Genomic DNA, 22044 nt, shown 5'->3' on the forward strand with positions numbered 1-22044 from the left:
CCGAGCACAGATCCTTGTGGGACTCCATGACTAACCTTGGCGTGCACAGAGGATTCATCGTTAACATTAACAAACTGAGATCGATCTGATAAATAAGACTTAAACCAGCTTAGAGCAGTCCCTTTAATGCCAATTAAATGTTCCAATCTCTGTAATAAGATATGATGGTCAATGGTATCAAATGCAGCGCTAAGATCTAATAACACAAGTACAGAGATAAGTCCTTTGTCTGAAGCAATTAGGAGGTCATTAGTAATTTTCACAAGTGCTGTCTCTGTGCTATGATGAACTCTAAATCCTGACTGAAAATCCTAAAATAAGCTGTTGCTATGCAGAAAGTCGCACAGCTGTTTGGCGACTGCTTTCTCAAGAATCTTAGAGTGAAATGGAAGGTTGGATATAGGTATATATAGATATAAGTTGCCTCTTATCATTTTAGTTTGGACACCCAGTGAGGCTTACCGTGATGGTTTGGACTGGGTCGACTAGGGTTTTCTGCTGCTCTCAAGCAGACGGCTGTACTCACTCTGGTTTCTCTTCAGAACACACAAGTCTTTTGCCTTTTACTAAAGACTTCCTTGGAGGTGAACGCCGATGAGTTGAAACTATTTTTGGTGGGCTTTGGTGTTAGGCTGAGCCTTTTGTACTTGTGAAAAACAAATATGCTGTCCTTAACTAGACTCAGATTATTAACAGCAGCTAAATAATAGAAGCAAGACCCTTGCCAATTTTCATGGGCCGTGGACAGCGACTGAGACGACAGGACTCCCCCTGGCTGAAAAATGGCTAGAATCTCTCTTCTGGGTGGGATACTTGTCAATTGATCTACGAGTTTATGTGAATGTTTTTGTTTCCCTCCAGGGCATACTTCATTAGCCCCCTTCGATAGCTCAGTTGATAGAGTGGAGGACTGTAGAAGCAAGAAGCTGAAATCCTTAGGTCGCTGGTTCAAATCCGGCTCGAAGGAGCAGTCTTTTCCAGAGTTTCCCTTTGGGGATCTATAAAGTATTTCTGATTCTGATGTAGAGATGGACAGACCACCCAAAAGCATAATACTTCTTGCCGAGACATAACAAGAAAAAAAAAAAGAGGTGGGGGATGTAGAGTTATTTTCAGTAGGACCTGTCTCTGGGTCCTGAAAATTGGGTCAACAATTTGCAATTATCTTTAAAGTTATGATATATAACTTCTATAACAAAGGTTTGGACACAGTGACCACTTACTTCATTTTGTAGTTCAGGAGATTGTTTTTTCCACAGGTGGCAGGTTTAGAAGCCTGGGTGGCTCAGTTGGTAGAGCATCAGACTTTTATTCTGAGGGTCCAGGGTTCAAGTCCCTGTTCAGGCGTAAAGTTGCACATTCTGCTGCATGCCTGAACACTTCAGACACAGTCATATCATGTGTGTTCCATGCACAATTCTTTAAAAAGAATTGTGGCTGTTTTTCAAGCAGGTTTGTATCATAACAAGGTTGCTGGTAAGTCTAAATGAACAATGGGCAACCTACATCCATCTTGCTAGCACCCAAATCTCTGTACTCATCTCCCTGCTTGGATAGAAGGTCATCTGGTGCATTTTTCCTGTCACGAGGGCTAAGTGTTGTGGTCTGCTGCATTCCCCAACCTGTGTCGTGTCTTCCCTTTCTTCTGTGTGTCTTGTCTGTCTTGCCGTGAGGGCGTTCCAAGGGATCTAGAGGCTAGGCTTTCCATCTACGTTCCATCATCCACTCAGCTGTTCCTCATCACTCATCACCCACTGCAATACATAAACCCGGGCTGACCGCCTCTTCAGCGCCAGATCATTACATGCACTATTGTGGTAACTTGGCTCCTAGTCATTTGCGCTCGTGTTGTTGTTTCTTGTTGTATTCTAGTAATAACTTTGTTTTTGGTTCTTATTTTATTTTTTCTAATTCCACACCAGGTATGTGTGTGTGTATGTGTGTGTGTGTGTGTGTGTGTGAGTAAGAGAGAGACAGAGAGAGAGAGAAAGAAAGAGAGAGAGAGAGAGAGGGGGGGGGCGGGGGGCTGGGGGGGCAGCTGACTGTCAAAAAATCTGTCTGCCATCTCTCCGATGGCAGAGATGCAACGGGAGTCGCATTTAAACCAAGCAGCATGTCTGAAACCCACGTTCACCAGAAATCTACTGGTTACTATGTATGTAAGTACTACAAACCGAAGTTAAAAACAAACCTGAAGCTGAAGAAACCTATAGTCAGAAAGCTCAATCTGGCAGTGGAGCCATAAAAACACCACATGCCAAACAAACTACTTAACAATTGCCTTTCGAGTCACTGACTGATCACATTGACTTGATAGAAAATTTCTATTTTAATGTTTTTACGTGATTCGTTGGTCTAGGGGTATGATTCTCGCTTTGGGTGTGAGAGGTCCCGGGTTCAGCTCCCGGGCGAGCCCTGAAGGCAGCATCTGTTACTTTCGTAATCTGAAATTTAAAATCAAGTTTAATGTTAAATTAACCCAGATTAGGAACAATTAAAAATTGTAGTAGAGCATGCTGGCAATTTTTCATGTCCTGCTTCAACTGCACGCAACAGAAAAAAACAAAGAGGAACAATGAGCAGGACATGGCTCTCCTTTTTCATACATCGCGTCTCTGCCTGTCAGAGATTTTTATTTTTATTTTCTAATTTATTCAATCTATTTGATCCGAAGAACACAGCCCCCCCCCCGCCTCTGATCAACCCATATCAATTGCATGCTTAAAATAACATACCGGTTAAAGCCCCGCCCATTTCAAGACGACCTGACCCATTTCCGGATTAATTGCTGTCCACTTCCGGGTTAGGCCCCGCCCAGTCCGAGCACAGAAACAGATACAGATAGAGATACAGATAATGCTGTACTCGCTCATCCCTACCAGGTACTTTAAGATCAGAGGGTAAGGTCTTCAATCTTCTGAGGTATGAATCCATCCAGAACCGTGCCATAGCTGCATTCTTAGGATTTCTGGATGGGGCCGTGGCTGCTGTTATGTGTGTAGCTGTAAATCTGCTCCCTAAAAACAATAACAGGTCCGACACTCCTTACCCTCCTTTCTCCTTTGGCTTCTTCATTACTCTTCTTTGCACTTGTTCCCACTTGGACCTCCACAGGAAATAAAAGATGGCTCATTCCAGGTCCAAAATCTCTTTTCTGGGTGGGATAAAAACAGAAGATTAAAACCGTTGCTTCTAGTGTTAGTCCTCTAAGTCTCCAGTAGCCTAGTCCCTGCCCAACTTTCCCTAACGTGTCTGGCCAATTTGTTTTCCCATCCCCCTGCCAATTGAATTTTACCCCAAGTATTTTTTGGTCGGTCCGGGTCACAGTTAGGGGGAGTCCTGTCGGCCAGGCATGGCCAAACAGCAAAGCCCACCAAAAATAGTTTCAACGCATCGTTGTTCCCCTCCAAGGAAGTCTTTAGTAAAAGGCGAAAGACTTGTGCATTATGAAGAGAAACCAGAGTGAGTACAGCTGTCTGCTCGAGAGCAGCAGAAAACCCTAGTCGACCCAGTCCAAACCATCGCTGTAAGCCTCACTGGGTGTCCAAACTGAAATGATAAGAGGCAACTTGGTAGACTCCTTACTGATGTTTATATCTGTACTCACAATGCCCTTTTTTAAAACGCCAGCCAATCACAAGTGTTACATGTGAATAATCAATGTGTGAGTAATCAGGAAGCTCACATAAAAGATAGTGGCAAGGTATACAAAATGTTTAACTTTACAACCTGTAAGCTGTTGGAACCTTGGTTGCCACCTTCCATCAAAATGTGAATGACAGATTTTCCAAGGCCTGGTTAGATGCTGCAGAGCAGAGTGGCGCAGCGGAAGCGTGCTGGGCCCATAACCCAGAGGTCGATGGATCGAAACCATCCTCTGCTAATTCATATAGGGGAGACCAGGGACAGTTGTAACACTTTTTGCAATTTTTAGCAATACCTCAAAAACCATTTACACTGGAATAACCAATTTGTTATATTATAAACCTCAATCTGTCAACTGCTGAAACCATTTATTTAATTGGTTTTATGAAATATGTACATGTTGCAAAATAGATTTTAATACAGTCTCTCCACTGTTACAACCGTCCCAGTGTACAGGGACAGTTGTAACACATGTCAGGGACAGTTGTAACACATGTCTAAAATATAAATAATGAATCAATCATATACTCAACATGGAAAACATCATGTATCAGTCATGTTATTGTGACTTTTTATTTCATATTTTTAAGAAATGATTACCTTTTTTCATACTACATGACAAAAAATAAAGAGTCATTCGATTATAATGCAACAGAATGATGGGTAGAACACCTAAAAAAACGTTTTAACATGAACTCAAACATTCTCAACAACAGAGAGAGAGGGGGGGTGGGGGGCTCTGTAGGCCTAGTCGGAGTCACAGTTGTGGCAAGTGTAGAACTCCCTTCCATCTGTGCAGTCCTTGTGTGCCCAGCCTTTACAGGACCAGCACTGGAGCCAGACCTCCCTTGACCTGGAGAAGCTCTTCAAGCACACAATGCAAAATTCACTTTCATCATCGGACGAGTCCGGAATCTTCTGCTTCTTCGGTTTGGATTTTTTGTTGTTGCCGAAATTCATTTTTCTTTTAGCTGCAGACTTGCTTTCTTCAGCCTCCAGTTGTTTTTTTACAGGAGTATCTGTAAGGACAGCGGTTTCCCTTCTTTTCCTGCCCTTTGTCGTCTGCTTTCTTGGGCCAGCTTTTGGGTGTGGACGGATGGACACAGGTGAAAAAGTTGTGTCCATGGCAGAGGAGGATGGCTCAGGCTCGGACACCACACATGTGACAGGGGATGATGCATTAAGTGGCATGGAGGATACCACCGTTACCACATCGGGTGGTGGAGTTGTAGAGGAAGATGGAACCTCTGGTGTCACTGCTGGCAGTGGGCGGTCTGTGACTAAGGATGGTGCAAAGTCACTGTCACTGAAAATATTCCTATTAAAAGGCCAAATTCCAGTGCACACAAACCCTGCCTGAATATTTGCCGGTGAAGCAGCACGGGGAAGAGCACTCTTCACAATGCCTGGCAGATCGTAAATGGTCATTGTGGCTCCTGGATGCGCTTTCATCCAGCTGTCACAGCAGTTGTAAACCAGCCTTTTCAGTGGCCCATATACACTGCGATCCAAGGGCTGCAGCTTATGGGAACAGTGTGGGGGGAATGAGAGGAGGACAATGCCATGGCTCCTGCAAAAATTAATCCCCTCCACAGAAAGGTGGGAAGTGTGGTTGTCCAGAATTAGCAGCACTTTTGACTCCAGTGTGGACTTGGTGTGAGTCTGGAAGTGCTTGAGGAAGACCAAAAAGTCTTCCCCTTGCATCCACCCAGATCCATTTGCTGTCCCGATACAGCCAGGAGGGCCATTACTGGTAAAGGAGGGATGGATTTTCTTCCGGGGGAAGATGAACATTGGTGGGATGGAATTCCCCAATGCATTCACTGCACAGGCAAGCGTAACTAGTGTCCCCCGTTCTGCAGAGGTCACTGCACCTACTTGCTTGACTCCCTTTCTGGCCACAATTTTTTCCGGATTCTGTACTGTGGTGATTCCTGTATAGAAAAACTTTGTTTTATTTAGTGCTTTTATTCTGTAATGCTTGTATTGTGTGAGGCTGTGAGCCTCTGGAAGGTGTGTCTGAGGGAGATATAGATCATTTCCACCACACCTGTTTCATCCATGTTCCAGATGTCCTGTGCAGCAAATCTGTGTTTTTCCAGCACAGAAAACAAGTTGTCAAAAAACGTATTGACATTTGTCTCATTGAAACTTGTAGCCCGTGAGAGGCTTGTAGCCTGAGGGCTTCTTATGGAGAGAGTGGGGTGCCTCTTCAAGAACGCTGTGAACCAGTCGGCTCCAGCCATCCCTTTCTCTGCCCAGGTTTCTGGGTACCTACAACTGTAGGTCTTTGCCAATTCATAAGCAAACTTCCGGACCTAAATAATATTAATTGTTAATTAGTTGTAAAATTAGTTAATATACAGAACAAATGCTTAGCATAGCCTACTCTAACTTACTACATATCTAGCCTACCTCCTTTGGACTCAGTCCATAGTATAAATCAGCTGCCTGCATCAGGTAGTCAATTAAGAGGAGCTCCTGCTCCACTGAGAAAACCTTTTTCGGAGTCCAATATCCAACTTTGGGAAGTGTCTTTGATCCCTGGCTTCTCTTCTTGTGGAATCGGTGCAGGGTCACATGGCAAATGCCATATGATTTGGCCACTCCCCTGACTGACTTTCCCTGTCTGATTTCATCAGAAGCCCTTTCCAGCACAGGAAATGGGACTCCCCTGTCTGTCTTCCTCTTTCTGATATTTGGCATGCTGTAAGCAATCACATGTTTCCACTGACTATCTTTATATAATAGTATAAATAATAATTACATTACATAAGCTGATGCTTTTGTATGCTCTGGAACACAGTGGTTGATGTACCACAGTGGGAATTGAACCCAGATCTCCCACACCAAAGACATTTCATAAAATGGCTGGTGATACTGGGACAGTTGTAACGGGGCGTTACAACTGTCCCAGTATCACCAGCCATGTTTTCATCTCATGTCAGCTAGCTTAAATACTAGTTTGACACTTGTTAGCCATTTCTATTTTTAGCTTACAAAACAGTGATTCTAATAATACTTGTTTGAATTCATAGACATTTGATCTTATAACGGCATCCAAAAAAGTAAATCACAAAGAAAAGTAACTTTTTTACCTCAAAAACAATCTTTTGTTGATAACTCCTTCAGGAAGTTTCAAATGTAGCACCCTTGTTGGGAGAATGGAGGGAAACGAGCTGAGCACGAGCACAGTGAGTGTCATCACTCTAGAGTGTTTCTGATTGGAGGAATTCAAGGTGTTACAACCGTCCCCTGTTACAACTGTCCCTGGTCTCCCCTACTTTGTATCATCAGTAAGGCTATTTCCAGTCTGTTGATATTTAACAAAGTATCTGTTGCTGCTACTGTCTGAAGTGAAGTCTCTACAATGCTCATACCTGCCGCAACACTCATAAAAACTGGAGCATAATACAAGAAACAAAAACATAAACGTACAAGCACATAAATACAGTAAAATAGAAACTGTAAAACATGTACTGTTAAAGTGCTTGTTGTGCTGATATAAATCATGGTCAAAAACTGGCACACCTGTTGCATTTCTGCTGGACAACACAACGTTCACTGCAAATCTTGTAACACATTGGATGAAAAAGGTTGCTTCCAGAACTTGAGATAACACAATATTGTTCATGAAGGCACAACTGTGATGTGTCATGGGTTTGCTACCACTTTTAAAGAATGCTTTTTGTTATCAGCAGGGTTCAAACCTGCTCAGGGAGACCCCAATGGATCTCAAGTCCATCACCTTAACCACTTGGTCACAACAATCTGAATAGCTGTGCCATATCTGTTTGCACAAATGTTCATAAACTTTTCAATTGGTTAGTAGTAGTTAACAGGCAAAGTGCTGCCTGTGTCTGTGGATCCTCGTGGAAGCAGCTTGATTGATTGATATGCTCCCTTATTTGTACCATAACAGAGATCTAATATTTTATCAAATTGGGTTGGGCGAGTAACCTTTCTGGCTAATCTTCACAAATAAAGCAAGTAACCACACAATGAAAACTACTGCGATGGCTGGGAATCGAACCCAGGTCAACTGCTTGGAAGGCAGCTATGCTCACCACTATACCACCATCACTGGACAATACAATACTCACTGAAAATCTTGTAACACATCTGGGCATTGACACTCAAAATGTGCTCTATCACTGAGCTACAGCCCGTGAAGATTTTCTGATTTTTTTGAATTTTGTGAGATCACGGAATTAGAGAAGAAACCTGGGTGGAATATGTAATGTTAATGTTGTGTATGGCTTCAAAAGCTGGTGTTGGCTGAAAATCAAACCTGGGCAAAATGCTTGCACTGCTATTGTATAAATCAAAGTTAAAAAGTAATATCACTTTTCTGAATAAGAGCTCTTCTAGCTGCCAAGCAAACACTAGCAACACTTTGAAAGGTTCCGTGGTGTAATGGTTAGCACTCTGGGCTCTGAATCCAGCGATCTGAGTTCAAATCTCAGTGGAACCTGTTTTTAAGCCACAGCAAAGGTGAAAAAGATCAACCTTTCAACTTTCCACATCTAGTTTAAAGTGAGCTTACAGGTTCAAAATGGAGCTGAACACGGAGGAGGATTCCTCCCTAACGGCCGCTCTGCTCTGCTCTGCTCCGGGCCCGCTGTCCGGTAATAGTTAAAGCAGATAAAAACCTAAAGAACACTCAAAAGCTTCAAGATAAAACTTACATAAGAAGCTTCTTCACGTTCAAGAGAAGGCCTGTTTCCAGCCAGACTATGAAGTGATTCATGATATCCTTGTTGTTAACATGTAGCCAGTCCCATATGGTCTAGCGGTTAGGATTCCTGGTTGTTACCCAGGTGGCCCGGGTTCAACTCCCGGTATGGAAATTGTCATCAAGCCGATGAAGGTCTGCAGCAAGATCTGTAAGATTTATTAATGAGAGTTGTATGTACCCTATGCCCCGATATGCATTTCCCCATACCTAGCTCATATAATGATAATAAATAGACATAATATATGTCTCACTGATCAAACATTGTAAAACTTTAACCAGACATGGTGGTGGAGAATAGGTGAAATCCTGAATGCCAGACCGCACTTCTCTCTGTGTTTTATCAACAAGTGATGTATGTATTTATGTGCCCTGTTCCTGGCATATCTATGGATGTATTCATAAAATCCCTGTTATTATTCAACGTGTCAGTCCCATATGGTCTAGCAGTCTGGATTCTGCCTTAATAACCTTTACACACATTCTTAAGGAGTCCTCTGGAGACTACAATCAGTAGATCTTTCAGTTAGTTTGATTTTACATTCATCTGGCCTAAGTGGTGTCCAAAAGGTCTTGTTTGCTGCTCTTAAAGACTTCTAATAGTAAGGAAAACCCTGGTTTTCACCCAGGTGGCCCTGGTTCAACTCCCGGTATGGGAATTGGTATTTAGCTGGTGAAAGTCTGCAGAAAGATCTGTACAATCTCAGACATTGGTCCGGTATTAAATCAGAGCTGTAGTTACTGTAGTTGTGGGTTTGTGGTGTTGTGCGTATTTTTTAGTTTTACACACATGAGTGCCTTTTATGTGTGTGACATGTTAGTTATGGTTCTAATAGTAGATACTGGTTCTGTAACATAATTTTATGTAATGTTTTTGCCTGTTATGTTCGATTTATCAGCAATAAAGACAGATTTTTGTTAACAAAATGTTTTTGTGAACATCAATGACATTCAAAACGGTGATAACTAAAACAGATATACAACACACCATGCAGACATGTGTATACAGATTGCAAACAGACCTAAGTACTACACAGATAAGAACATCTGCCTTTGCACCACCAAAGTGAACCTAAAATAACTATAAAATATATAAATATATACATGCATATGCCACTGTTGTCCAAACCACACAATCAACAGACAGAGACGGCATCTTGGAAGTTTGTGATTAATACTGAATGGTGATTTAACCAAGTGGTGTCCCATTTCAAAGGAGTATGTTTTCACCCCTACCCCTTACCCCTTGGTTTCAAGGGCCAAGGGGTTGGGGTAAGACAAAGAAATGGGATTCAGCCTAAATCCTGTCCACTTCCGGGTTTGGCCCCACCAGATACAGATACAGATAATTCATATGGTTAACAGATACAGATACAGCTGTACTTGCTCATCTTCATTAAACACTTCTTGAGTTAATCTTCCACTTTTTTGCCTTTTTACGTACGTAACTACAGCTCTGATTTAATACCGGACCAATGTCAGAGATCGTACAGATCTTTCTGCAGACTTTCACCAGCTAAATACCAATTCCCATACCGGGAGTTGAACCAGGGCCACCTGGGTGAGAACCAGGGTTTTCCTTACTATTAGAAGTCTTTAAGAGCAGAAACCAAGACCTTTTGGACACCACTTAGGCCAAATGAATGTAAAATCAAACTAACTGAAAGCTTTCTCAGATCTACTGATTGTAGTTTACAGAGGACTCCTTAAGAATGTGTTTAAAGGTTATTTAGGCAGAATCCAGAATGCTAGACCATATGGGACTGACACGTTGAATAATAACAGTGATTTTATGAAAACATAGATATGCCAAGAACAGGGCACATAAATATATACAGGGCACATAAATACATACATCACTTGTTGATTAAACACTGCAAGAAGTGCGGTTTGGCAGTCAGGATTCAGGTTTTCACCTATTCTCCACCACCATGTCTAGTTAAAGTTTTACAGTGTTTGATCATTGAGACATATATTATGTCTATTGAGTATCATTACATGAGTTAGGTTGGGGGATATGCCTATCAGGGCATAGGGTTAACACAGCTCTCATTTAGATCTTACAGGTCTTGCTGCAGACTTTCGTCGGCTTGATAACAATTCCCATACCGGGAGTTGAACACGGGTCACCTGAGTGAAAACCAGGAATCCTAACCGCTAGACCATATGGGACTGGCATGTTAATATCAGTGATTTCATGACTCAATTCATAGTCTGGCTGGAAACAGGCCTTCTCTTGAACATGAAGAAGCTTCTTAAAAAAGTTTTATCTTGAAGCTTTTGAGTGATCTTTAGGTTTTTATCTGCTTTAACTATTACCGGACAGCGGGGGCACGGAGCAGAGCAGAGCGGCCGTTAGGGAGGAATCCTCCTCCGTGATCAGCTCCATTTTGAACCTAAGCTTACTTTAAACTAGATGTGGAAAGTTGAAAGGTTGATCTTTTTCACCTGTGCTGTGGCTTAAAAACAGGTTCCACTGACATTCGAACTCAGATTGCTGGATTCAGAGTCCAGAGCGCTAACCATTACACCATGGAACCTTTCAAAGTGTTGCTAGTGTTTGCTTGCCAGTTTCTTTCATAATAGCCACATGTGTGATATTGAAGGCACACAAAAATCACAACAGATCAGAGAGTATTTTGGGGATGTAGCTCAGTGGTAGAGCGCATGCTTTTGCATGTATGAGGCCCCGGGTTCAATCCCTGGCATCTCCAACAAATGTTGTCCTGACTAGCAAAGAGCCAGAAGAGCTCTTATTCTGAAAATGGAAATAATGCAGCAGGAATTACAAAACAATAAAGTGGATGTTTAATTTAACAAGTGTCTACCAACTCTGCACTTTACCCATGTCCTGCTTTACTCAACAATTGAGAAGGATTTGAGCATTTTTGTATAGCACAGTGTTGTGGGTTGTAGTGACCTCCTTGTGTTTATGGTAATTAATGCAAAAATCAGTCTCAATGACCAGATGTGTTGCAAGATTTGCAGTCAACATTGCATTGTCCAGGGATGGTGGTATAGTGGTGAGCATAGCTGCCATTCCAAGCAGTTGACCTGGGTTTTATTCCCAGCCATCGCAGTAGTTTTCATTGTGTGGTTACTTGCTTTATTTGTCAAGATTAGCCAGAAAGGTTACTCGCCCAACCGGATTTGATGGCACAAATAAGGGACCAAATCAATGTTACAAGCTGCCTCCATGAGGATCCACAGACACAGGCAGGGAACAAGGATTTGCCCTTTGCCCGTGTCTGGTAACCACTACCAACCAATTGAAAAGTTTATGAACAGAGCAGAAAGCAGCAGAAAGGCAACAGGTGTGTTACTTTTCAACTATGATTTATATCGTAGCAGTTCAATCATTTTGCCCAGGTTTGAGTTCCAGCCACAGCAGTTCCATTTACAGGTTTTGAAGCCATGTACAACATTAACATTACATATTTTACCCAGGTTTCTTCCTTTATTCAGTGATATTACAATATCCTTGTGGGAGTCATCCCAAAAGCATTAATAAAGATAAGTGTAAGTCGATCTCAGAAAACAGTCAAAAAAATCTGAAAACCTCCACACCTCAGTGAAGAGGAGTCGCTTTTTGCTTGCAGGTTTTGTCTATCGAGTTCCACCTCCATCTTCTGAATGTTTTCTTGTGTCTGACTCCTCCCTCGGTCAGTCTGCCTCTTTCTCTGTTCCTCCAACAATGCTTTCTTAAGTTTCTGTTTCCCTTTTACCGGCTCAGTCAGGACGATCCTTTGAAAAACACCAAAAGAAATCCATCGCTACCTTGTTAGCAAGACCTGATCACGCTACACTTCCTGACGCTGAGTCGGCATGCTGACTGAGGGGGGGGGTTTCAGCTCACAGGTGCTCACTGTCGCTGGGGGGGAGCGAGACAACCACCATTCAACTCATTCCAATGACTCCGAAGCTGTTCTGTTGGGTAAATTAAGCTAAAAATAAATGCATAGTTGTATAAGTTCTGATGTTTATTTCTTCCCAGTGTGACTCCCAGGACATATGAGAAGGGTTTTAGAGGAGACTGGCTCAGCTCGTACTGTTCTGTGTGTGATATCAATACATATCTGGAAGATTCATGTTCCCCTTAAGGTCCTACAACCATTTTTAACATTCAAGTGATCTCAGTGCAGCACAAGTATTCTAATGCCCAGTTTGTTCAGAAAGAAAGGATGTTGATATCTTGACTGGAGACACCAGGGTTGATGTTTTACAAGCTTTTATAGAAAATAGAAGCAGACGGACAATGAGCTATAAAAATGACCTTAAGTCTCAGAGGGTTAAATAATAGGAAGTTGCTGAACACACACACAGTTACTGGAGTTAGAGGAAATGACATCCCAAACGGTGCATACTTGTGTGTACTGCTCTTGTGCAAAGACATCCATTTTTTTTTTTGTTGATTAGATTAGATTCAACTTTATTGTTATTGTGCAGAGTACAAGTACAAAGACAACGAAATGCAGTTTGTGTCAAACCAGAAAAGTGCAATGTGATATGCAAAGTACAGACAGGTGGTGCATAGGCAGGACAAGAAATATATATTAGTTCTATTTTTAGTTTTTTTTACTGTTTATTAGCATTTTTTCAAGAACAATGTTCAGTCCGATTGTGCGTTGGCCCGGCCGTTGGCTAGTTAGCTAACGGTAGCTTCCATGCTACATAAATAAGCCAGACAGAGTTGTCCCTCATCTGGTGATAGAACCCTGATTCCCCCCCGTCCTGTTGGCTCAGAGCTCCACAGACTCAGTCCACAGGTACTAATTAGTTTGAGAGGTTGTCATCACTGAGTTGTGGTTGTGATGGAAAATGAACCAGAATTTTAAATAAAGTACACGAGTAAATGTTGCACTACACGCTTACAGCTGTCATTCTGTTCATGGAAATATCAATCTACACATTGTGAATATTTTTTCTGGGACTTCACATTCAGAATATTCTGTGACTATTTTCTACAAGTGCAAATTACAAATTCAGATTTTTTTTACAAGCTCTCGTGTTTTTTTCCCCCATTGTGTGACATCAAATTAAGATCACACGTGTGTGAATATTTTTGCAAGTGCAAATATAGTTTTTTACAAGTGCAAATTTAAACATATAAGTTCAGATTTTTTTGTTCTGCAAGCTCTCACCTTTTGCCCCATGTTTCCCTTCATATGAGTCAGAGCCAGCAGCACTAAGGAAGAGCAGCCTCTCCTACGGCGAGTGGTGGCGACCCACGGGGAAACGTTGGTTTCCCAGTCAGTTCCAGTAGTACAGGTGAGAAAGTGGTGGATAAAACGAGGACTGTGTGTCGGCGTTGTTGGTACGTGAGTGGAAATACATCCAGCATGCTAACGCATTATCCAACGCCATCACCCAGACATGCCAATCACTGGAACGAGACAAAAAAAAAACTGTCCAACGTCTCCTCCCTACAGTGGTTAGCCAGCCTTTAGATCAAAATACAAATAGGGCCAAAAATCACTGAATCAATCAGGATTTCCACATCACCTTCAATGCCCCGTATCCACTCATAGAGTAACCTGGCTTCAAGTATTTGCTGTATGTACTCAAACCTCGTTACAACATGCCATCCCGTCCACCGGGACTTCAGCGTACCGTTCCACCCCTTAATACATGTCAATCAAGCTGAGCCTGTAAAGGCCACACAGTCTGATTAGTCAAGTGGAAACACCTGTGGGAGTGGAACATGGATGTGTAGAGATGGGCTTTAAAACAATACACCTTTTTGACATGTCAAAGTAGTAAAAGCAAAGGTAGAAATAGAAATGAATTATGGCTTATCTCAGTTTATATTTTTACACTGGACATAAGGTATTACAAAGTCAAGAAAGTAGGTGTTAACCCTTTCAAGTAACTTTGTCCACCATGGACTAAGCATACTTCAAGACTGATTGTAACTTCAGTTAATAAAAAAGCTCAGCATGTTTTATTAGCTTAACTCATATTAGTTTTATACATATCTGCTACTACCACTACTACCCTCAATGCTTCTTAAAGAAGTAAAGAACAATCATCAATGACAGAGAGCATATGAAGTGAATCATTACTCTCTGTCAGCTTCTCATTCAGAAAGGAATATCACAACTCATCATCATGGTCAGCGAGACCAAACACTTTAGAAACACATTCCTCAAGTCAGAAACTCTAGAAATGATCCCTGAAAGTATAGTCTTGGTTAGACTGGGGGGGAAACAGCATCTCATTCACTGCAGAGTGATTGTCACTCAGGGTTCAGAGGGACAGAAGCTAATCGTTACGTGCTCCAGATGACTCTGAGGTGAGAAAATCTATTTAGATCTTTAAGAAGACCGATATGTAGATTGAATTAGATTTTCAGTCACTGTTGTCTCAATACTTCAGTGTCAGCCTACTTATTCTCTACAATAAATGCTCAAGTCCTTTCTTTGCATTAATACTGGTTCTTAACATGCTTCCACTGGCTCAGATTATGGAAAACAACAAAATAAGTTACCATAGTTATGCGGAAAACACACTAATTTACCTAACCTTATTGCCAGGGGACTATAGTCCAATACAACAACTGACTAAGGGCATTGAACAAATTAACGGCTGGATGTGCCAGAACTTTCTGAAATTAAATGAAGGAAAAACTGAGGTGGTTGTTTTTGGAGCAAAAGAGGAACGATTAAAAGTCTGCACTCAGCTTCAAAACAACAATGTTAAAAACAACAGACAAAGCCAGAAATCTTGGTGTAGTCATGGACTCAGACCTGAATTTTAACAGCCACATTAAGACAATTACAAAGTCAGCCTATTATCACCTTAAGAATATATCAAGGATTAAAGGACTTATGTGTCAACAGGATTCGAAAAGTCCTCACTAAGACCAAGAGACTGGATCACATCACTCCAGTTCTGAAGTCTTTACACTGGCTTCCTGTGTCTCAAAGAGTTGATTTCAAAGTACTTTTGCTAGTTTATAAATCACTCAATGGTTTAGGTCCAAAAATACATTTCAATTCAATTCAATTCAATTCAATTAAGTTTTATTTATAGTATGAATTCATAACAAGAGTTATCTCAAGACACTATACAGATAGACCACACTCCAGAATTTACAAGAACCCAACAGTTCTAGTAGTTTCCTCCAGAGCAAGCAACGGTGCGACAGTGGCGAGGAAAAACTTCCTTTAGGCAGAAACCTCGGTCAGACCCAGGCTCTTGGTAGGCGGTGTCTGACGGGCCGGTTGGGGTTAGAGTGAAGAGTGGCAATAACAAAAATAGAAAAAATTAGTAGTTTGTAGCAGTTCTTTGTAGTAGTTCATGGCATAGCAGGGCGCTGTGCGGCATTACAAGGCACAGCAGGACGTAGCAGGACATAGCAGGACGTAGCAGGACGTAGCAGGACGTAGCAGGACGTAACAGGACGTAGCAGGACGTAGCAGGATGTAGCAGGACGTTGCAGGACGTAGCAGGACGTAGCAGGGCACTGCAGTGTAGCAGTTGAACATGGCATCACAGAACATGGAGCGGGACCATGGCGACAGCTGCTACCCTGATTTTGGAGCCTCTCTGATCCAAGGGAACATGCTGGGGAAAAAAGAACATAAGGACTCCGGGGAATGACTCCCCAGAACTATGTTAGTAACAAGCATTTCTGGGACATGGATGCACATAAATGAAAAGATGGAAAGATAGAGGAGAGAGGAGCTCAGTGTATCAAAATAAATCCCCAGCTGTCTAAAATTATTACAGCAAAACCAAGAGAGACAGGGTAAAGAGAGGAGCCTGGTCGGGCTAGAACTCTCCCCAACCGGATCGGGCTGTATGCCAAGTCTCCCTTTAGTTCTATTATATTCTTGATTATATGATAGATAAATCTGAAAACTATGTGACTAACTACTACTCCCTAACAATATTCGATTCTATGCCCTAACTAGTGTATCAAAATAAGTCCCAAGCTGTCTAAAACTATTATTACAACAAACCAAGATAGACAAGGTAAAGAGAGCTCCAGCCCGGCCGGGCCAGAACTCCCCCCAACCGGATCGGGCTGTATGCCAAGTCTCCCTTTAGTTATATTATATGATAGATAAATCTGAAAACTATGTGACTAACTACTACTCCCTAACAATATTCGATTCTATGCCCTAACTATAAGCTTTATCAAAAAGGAAAGTCTTAAGCCTACTCTTAAATGTGGAGACGGTGTCTGCCACCCGGACCCAAACTGGAACCTGGTTCCACAGGAGAGGAGCCTGATAGCTGAACGCTCTGGCTCCCGTTCTACTTTTAGAGACTCTAGGAACCACCAGTAACCCTGCATTCTGGGAGCGTAGTTCTCTCCTAGGGTTGTAAGGTACTATAAGCTCTTTAAGATAAGATGGAGCCTGACCATGAAGAGCTTTGTAGGTGAGAAGAAGGATTTTAAATTCTATTCTGGATTTTACAGGAAGCCAGAATAGAATTTAAAACTACTACTGCTACTATTATTATTAATAGTTCTATTACCTTTACCGCTGCCATAATTACCACCGGCCATCTTTTCATTCCATTCTCTGTCTGTCTGTCAGTCTCTCTCTCTCTCTCACCCTCTCCCCCAACTGGTTGTGTCAGATGACTGCCCACCATGAGCCAGTTTTAGTCTGAGGTTTCTGCCTGTTAAAAAGACATTTTTCCTAATATATGTAACAACAAATGCATGCTCTTTTGGGATTTGTTGGGTTTCTGTCATTTACACAGTGTGGTCTAGATCTTCACTATATGGAAACTGCCCTGAGATAACTTCAGTTAGGATTTCACTGTCTGGTATGGAGTTTGTGTAGTTGAGCAAAATTGAACTAGGGCAGAAACATGGTCCACATAATTACAAGTACGCAGACACTTTGAGCAATGCAGGATCCTTGTGTGGACCACGTTTCTGTGCTTAGTGACGACATCTATTGTAATTAACATAAATTCAGTTGGGCCTTTATAGAAGATTACACTGTTTCTTTCTTTTAACTCTCTTTCATACAATAGATGAGATTTGGATACTTTCTCAGACTGTGAAGGTAACCACATGGTGGAGGCCCAGCCATTGTTTTGCTGCACCGTAAGCATATTCAACATAGAGTATGTGGGGTATAGTTCAGTGGTAGAGCATTTGACTGCAGATCAAGAGGTCCCCAGTTCAAATCTGGGTGCCCCCTGCAAGGATGTGTGTAGGCTATCATTTTTCTCTCTCACCCTCTCCCCCAACTGGGAGAGAATCATACCCCTGGACCAACGAGCCATGTAAAAACAATATAATAGAAATTTCCATCAAGTAAATGTGATCAGTCAGTGACTCGAAAGGCAATTGTTAAGTATTTTGTTTGGCATGTAGTGTTTTTATGGCTCCACTGCCAGATTGAGCTTTCTGACTATAGGTTTCTTCAGCTTCAGGTTTGTTTTTAACTTCGGTTTGTAGTACTTACATACTTAGTAACCAGTAGGTTTCTGGTGAATGTGGGTTTCAGACATGCTGCTTGGTTTAAATGCAACTCCTGTTGCATCTCTGCCATCGGAGATTTTTTTTTTTTGACAGTCAGCTGCCCCCCCAGCCCCCCACCCCTCTCTTTCTTTCTCTCTCTCTCTGTCTCTCTCTTACTCACACACACACACACTCCCACACACACACACACACACACACACACACACACACACACACACACAATCACACATACCAGGGGCCTGTTGCACGAAAGTAGAATAAAGATATCCAGGATAAGTGAAAAAGCGCAGCTTGACTTAGTCTGATCTGCTCATCGCGGCTTAATCGGTTGCACGTTTGCCGAGCCAGGATGAACAGGTGAAGCTATGTCAAGCCAGGTGTAGATAGCTGGGATAAGTGCACGTTCACGGCTTTCTCAAATAGACCACGTTATCGATCACAGATTTACTGATGCAGAGATGAGAAGACGCATGCGCCAAATGTTTCACCCAATGAGCAGCAGCTTCTAATGGACAGTAACGAGGAGGGGAAGAATATGCAAAAAGGGAAATACGGCTCTTATCAAACGGAGAAAAAAAGCCCAACATAGCGGACCCTACTGAATGTGTGGGGGTTTAAAAATATCTACTTTGCCTCAAAAGAGAGCAGAGGGAACTAATGTTCCTCGGGAAATGGACCCTACGGACTTTAGGCTTAATTTCAAACCCTTATTCACAACGTGAGAAGATGTTTTACAACCATGCACAAATCTATATAAGCTATATCTAATTCTTTGTACAATTAATGTTCATACAGAACAATCAGAAAGGGACAACAACTAGGAAAAAAAAGTAAATGACTTCAATACACGCTGTGAACATATATGTAAAACAATATTCATGTTTTTTTATTCTTCTGACAAGTGACCGCACCAAAATAAAAAGATTAAGAAGCATTGTGGTGTTCCCAGTGTGATGAATGTAAACTACACTACACACGTGCTGTATATAGGCCACGTTATTAGTCCGGTGATGTGAGACTTATTGAGAAGGTTATGAAACCAATGTAAGCTATAACAAAAAACAATAGGCCCACATATTAAGGAGTAACACAAACTACCCTTCATTAGAGAAGGACAAGCAACAAGAAAATGAAATCATGAATGTATTGGTCTCTGACCAGTCTGCCATTATTATCATCTGGGAATATCGCTACATTAATATCATCACACTTAATCTCCGGAGCGCGTCCTGTAGAAACCTGAGGCTGAGACCACGGACGCTGCGCTGCTCATCTCTACTTTTACAGAGAGAGTGGACACTGACGCGACTCGCAAGTCTGCTGGCAGGCAATAGCCACCGGCCACCGGGCAGCACGGGCAGCAGCCACCGGGCACCGGGCACCGGGCACCGGGCAGCAGCCACCGGGCAGCGGCCGCACGCCAGGCAGCCTCGACATAGTACCGTCCCACCGGGAAAAGTCCCACTCCGCATCAGGGTGCCAGTGCAACCATTTCTAACATCTAAACAACTGTAGTAGGGTTTAAATCAAACTCGCGAAAACAAAAGTGACAAGTAGGCTAATGCATGTTAATAAAAATAAAGCAGAACACATGCAGAAGACAACGCAATAACTGTTAAACACGTTTATTTCGGATCAGAGCAGCAGCTGATTTGACACATGAGACTCCAGGATTAATCTTAGCCTGGCTGTTAGCCTGCTCTGGACCAGGCTAGCCGCAAAGAATAAATCTCCATGGTAACTTGGCTGGGCTTAATTCAATCTGGTTTCGTGCAACCGAGTCCAAGCTAAATTCATCCAGGATAACTTGAATATCCCGGCTTAATCCCTTATCCTAGTTTCGTGCAACAGGCCCCTGGTGTGGAATTAGAAAAAATAAAATAAGAACCAAAAACAAAGTTATTACTAGAATACACCAAGAAACAACAACACGAGCGCAAATGACTAGGAGCCAAGTTACCACAATAGTGCATGTAATGATCTGGCGCTGAAGAGGCGGTCAGCCCGGGTTTATGTATTGCCGTGGGTGATGAGTGATGAAGAACAGCTGAGTGGATGACGGAACGTAGATGGAAAGCCACGCCTCTAGATCCCCTGGATCGCCCTCACGGCAAGACAGACAAGACACAGAAGAAAGGGAAGACACGACACAGGTTGGGGAATGCAGCAGACCACAACACTTAGCCCTCGTGAGAGGAAAAATGCACCAGATGACCTTCTATCCAAGCAGGGAGATGAGTACAGAGATTTGGGTGCTAGCAAGATGGATGTAGGTTGCCCATTGTTCATTTAGACTTACCAGCAACATTGTTATGATACAAACCTGCTTGAAAAACAGCCACAATTTTTTTTAGAGAATTACACATGGAACACAAGTGATTGGGAAGTTTTTGAAGCATTCAGGCATGCCAAATGGACAACTCATCTAGCAGAATGTGCAACTTTACACCTGAACAGGGACTTGAACCCTGGACCCTCAGATTAAAAGTCTGATGCTCTACGACTGAGCTGCCCAGGCTTCTAAAACTGCCACCTGTGGAAAAAACAGTCTCCTGAACTACAAAATGAAGTAAGTGGTCACTGTGTCCAAACCCTTGTTATAGAAGTTATATATCATAACTTTAAAGATAATTGCAAATTGTTGACCCAATTTTCAGTTTATATCCCATCTGGCAGGGACATTTCTGGATTCAGGTGGACATTGTGGACAGAAACATTGGTGGATCTTGATTCCCACCATAGGATTTGACCTGTATTGCACATTCCCTTCACATCCCGTGCAATGTATTGCCATTGTCAAGCACATTGCCCCCCTGGTGACTTTCTTCCATGTCTCCATGAACACCCATATATTTGAGAAACAGTCAGACAGTTGAGAAACCTTCCCTTGTTAACTATGACATGGATGACTGAGAAACTATATCATGACATGTTTAATTTAATATATTATATTTTTTAAACAGGTCCTACTGAAACATCTGTTGGCTCAGTCAGGATGGCCGAGCGGTCCAAGGCGCTGCGTTCAGGTCGCAGTCTCCACTGGAGGCGTGGGTTCAAATCCCACTTCTGACAACAATTGTTTTTTTTTTGGGAACTAATGTCTGAGATTGATATTTTTTTACACAGAAAGGTTTGGACACACATGTAAAGTTACTGACTGTGATTTAACTGAGGGATTTGGTGAAGTTATCTTTTGTTTTGTAAAACAATGGGTTGTGTACAAAACAGGAGAAAAGGGTTCTTTGTTGCATCCAGGTTGTTATGTATAACAGATAAAAAGCGCAAATTGACATCATTCCATCCAATACGGGCCAGACGGGGTTGACAGATAGATTTTTAAATCCTCACAGATAAACAGTCATCGTAGCTGTTTGCAGGATTTCCGCAAAGTTTACCGAGATTAACCTGGGCCGTATAGTGGCGATAATACAAAAAGAGAGAAGTACTTCCACTTGTTGTTACCTGTCGTTGCTATGGGTAACAAGCGTTCACAGTCCCATGTGTCCTTAGGGGCCCGTAGTGAATGAAATGGTAAAACATTTGGCCCTGGATGCACAGCCATATGAATGCCTGCCATATTGAACGACAAAATGTCCTGAAAAAAAGTTCTTTAACTCTATCTCCCCAACTCTTTTTTTTGTTTCTTGTTATATCTCGGCAAGAAGTATCATGATTTTGGGTCGTCTGTCCATCTCTACATCAGAATCAGATATTCTTTATTGATCCCTAAAGGGAAACACTGGAAAAGACCGTTCATTCGAGCAGGATTTGAACCAGCGACCTAACGATTTCAGCTTTACGCCTCTACAGTCCTCCGCTCTACCAAGTGAGCTATCGAAGGGAGCTACCACATACACACACACACTTTCCATTCTTGTGAATGTGATAACACAGGATCCCTGGAGGGAATTTCTGAATCATCAGGGGCTGTAGCTCAATGATAGAGTGCACTTCCAGTCTCAACGCCCAGATGTATTACAAGATTTGAAGTAAAGATTGTATTGCCCAGCGATGGTGGTATAGTGGTGAGCATAGCTGCCTTTCAAGCAGTTGACCTGGGTTCGATTCCCAGCCATCGCAGTAGCTTTCTTTGAGTGATGTTACTTTCTTTTTTTTTACAAGAAGTCAGCAGAAGGGTTACTTGCGCCAACCTGGTTTGATAAAACATTAGATCTCTTTGGGCTGCGTGATTATGACCAAAATGATTGATCAA

The 22044-nt window shown here is 42.3% G+C and overlaps 10 non-coding genes and 1 pseudogene across 10 annotated transcripts; 7 read left to right on the forward strand and 4 right to left on the reverse strand.

Moving 5' to 3' along the window:
• The first annotated feature begins 522 nt into the window (after positions 1–522).
• LOC116675041 (U5 spliceosomal RNA) lies at positions 523–639 on the forward strand. The gene has a single exon (XR_004328280.1). It is a non-coding gene; the product is annotated as a U5 spliceosomal RNA (small nuclear RNA).
• A 635-nt stretch (positions 640–1274) lies between these two features.
• On the forward strand, positions 1275–1347 carry trnak-uuu (transfer RNA lysine (anticodon UUU)). The gene has a single exon. It is a non-coding gene; the product is annotated as a tRNA-Lys (tRNA).
• Positions 1348–3353: 2006 nt separating this feature from the next.
• LOC116675040 (U5 spliceosomal RNA) lies at positions 3354–3466 on the reverse strand. The gene has a single exon (XR_004328279.1). It is a non-coding gene; the product is annotated as a U5 spliceosomal RNA (small nuclear RNA).
• A 345-nt stretch (positions 3467–3811) lies between these two features.
• On the forward strand, positions 3812–3883 carry trnam-cau (transfer RNA methionine (anticodon CAU)). Its single transcript has one exon. It is a non-coding gene; the product is annotated as a tRNA-Met (tRNA).
• A 3774-nt stretch (positions 3884–7657) lies between these two features.
• trnag-ucc (transfer RNA glycine (anticodon UCC)) lies at positions 7658–7729 on the reverse strand. The gene has a single exon. It is a non-coding gene; the product is annotated as a tRNA-Gly (tRNA).
• Positions 7730–8423: 694 nt separating this feature from the next.
• Positions 8424–8495, forward strand: trnan-guu (transfer RNA asparagine (anticodon GUU)). The gene has a single exon. It is a non-coding gene; the product is annotated as a tRNA-Asn (tRNA).
• A 1985-nt stretch (positions 8496–10480) lies between these two features.
• On the reverse strand, positions 10481–10552 carry trnae-uuc (transfer RNA glutamic acid (anticodon UUC)). The gene has a single exon. It is a non-coding gene; the product is annotated as a tRNA-Glu (tRNA).
• A 3811-nt stretch (positions 10553–14363) lies between these two features.
• LOC116675039 (uncharacterized) lies at positions 14364–14568 on the reverse strand (annotated as a pseudogene).
• A 2907-nt stretch (positions 14569–17475) lies between these two features.
• trnac-gca (transfer RNA cysteine (anticodon GCA)) lies at positions 17476–17547 on the forward strand. Its single transcript has one exon. It is a non-coding gene; the product is annotated as a tRNA-Cys (tRNA).
• A 3273-nt stretch (positions 17548–20820) lies between these two features.
• Positions 20821–20903, forward strand: trnal-cag (transfer RNA leucine (anticodon CAG)). Its single transcript has one exon. It is a non-coding gene; the product is annotated as a tRNA-Leu (tRNA).
• Positions 20904–21839: 936 nt separating this feature from the next.
• On the forward strand, positions 21840–21911 carry trnae-uuc (transfer RNA glutamic acid (anticodon UUC)). The gene has a single exon. It is a non-coding gene; the product is annotated as a tRNA-Glu (tRNA).
• Positions 21912–22044: the final 133 nt, after the last annotated feature.

This window comes from Etheostoma spectabile, unplaced genomic scaffold (genome assembly GCF_008692095.1).
Source record: "Etheostoma spectabile isolate EspeVRDwgs_2016 unplaced genomic scaffold, UIUC_Espe_1.0 scaffold00001427, whole genome shotgun sequence".
Classification (NCBI taxonomy): domain Eukaryota; kingdom Metazoa; phylum Chordata; class Actinopteri; order Perciformes; family Percidae; genus Etheostoma; species Etheostoma spectabile.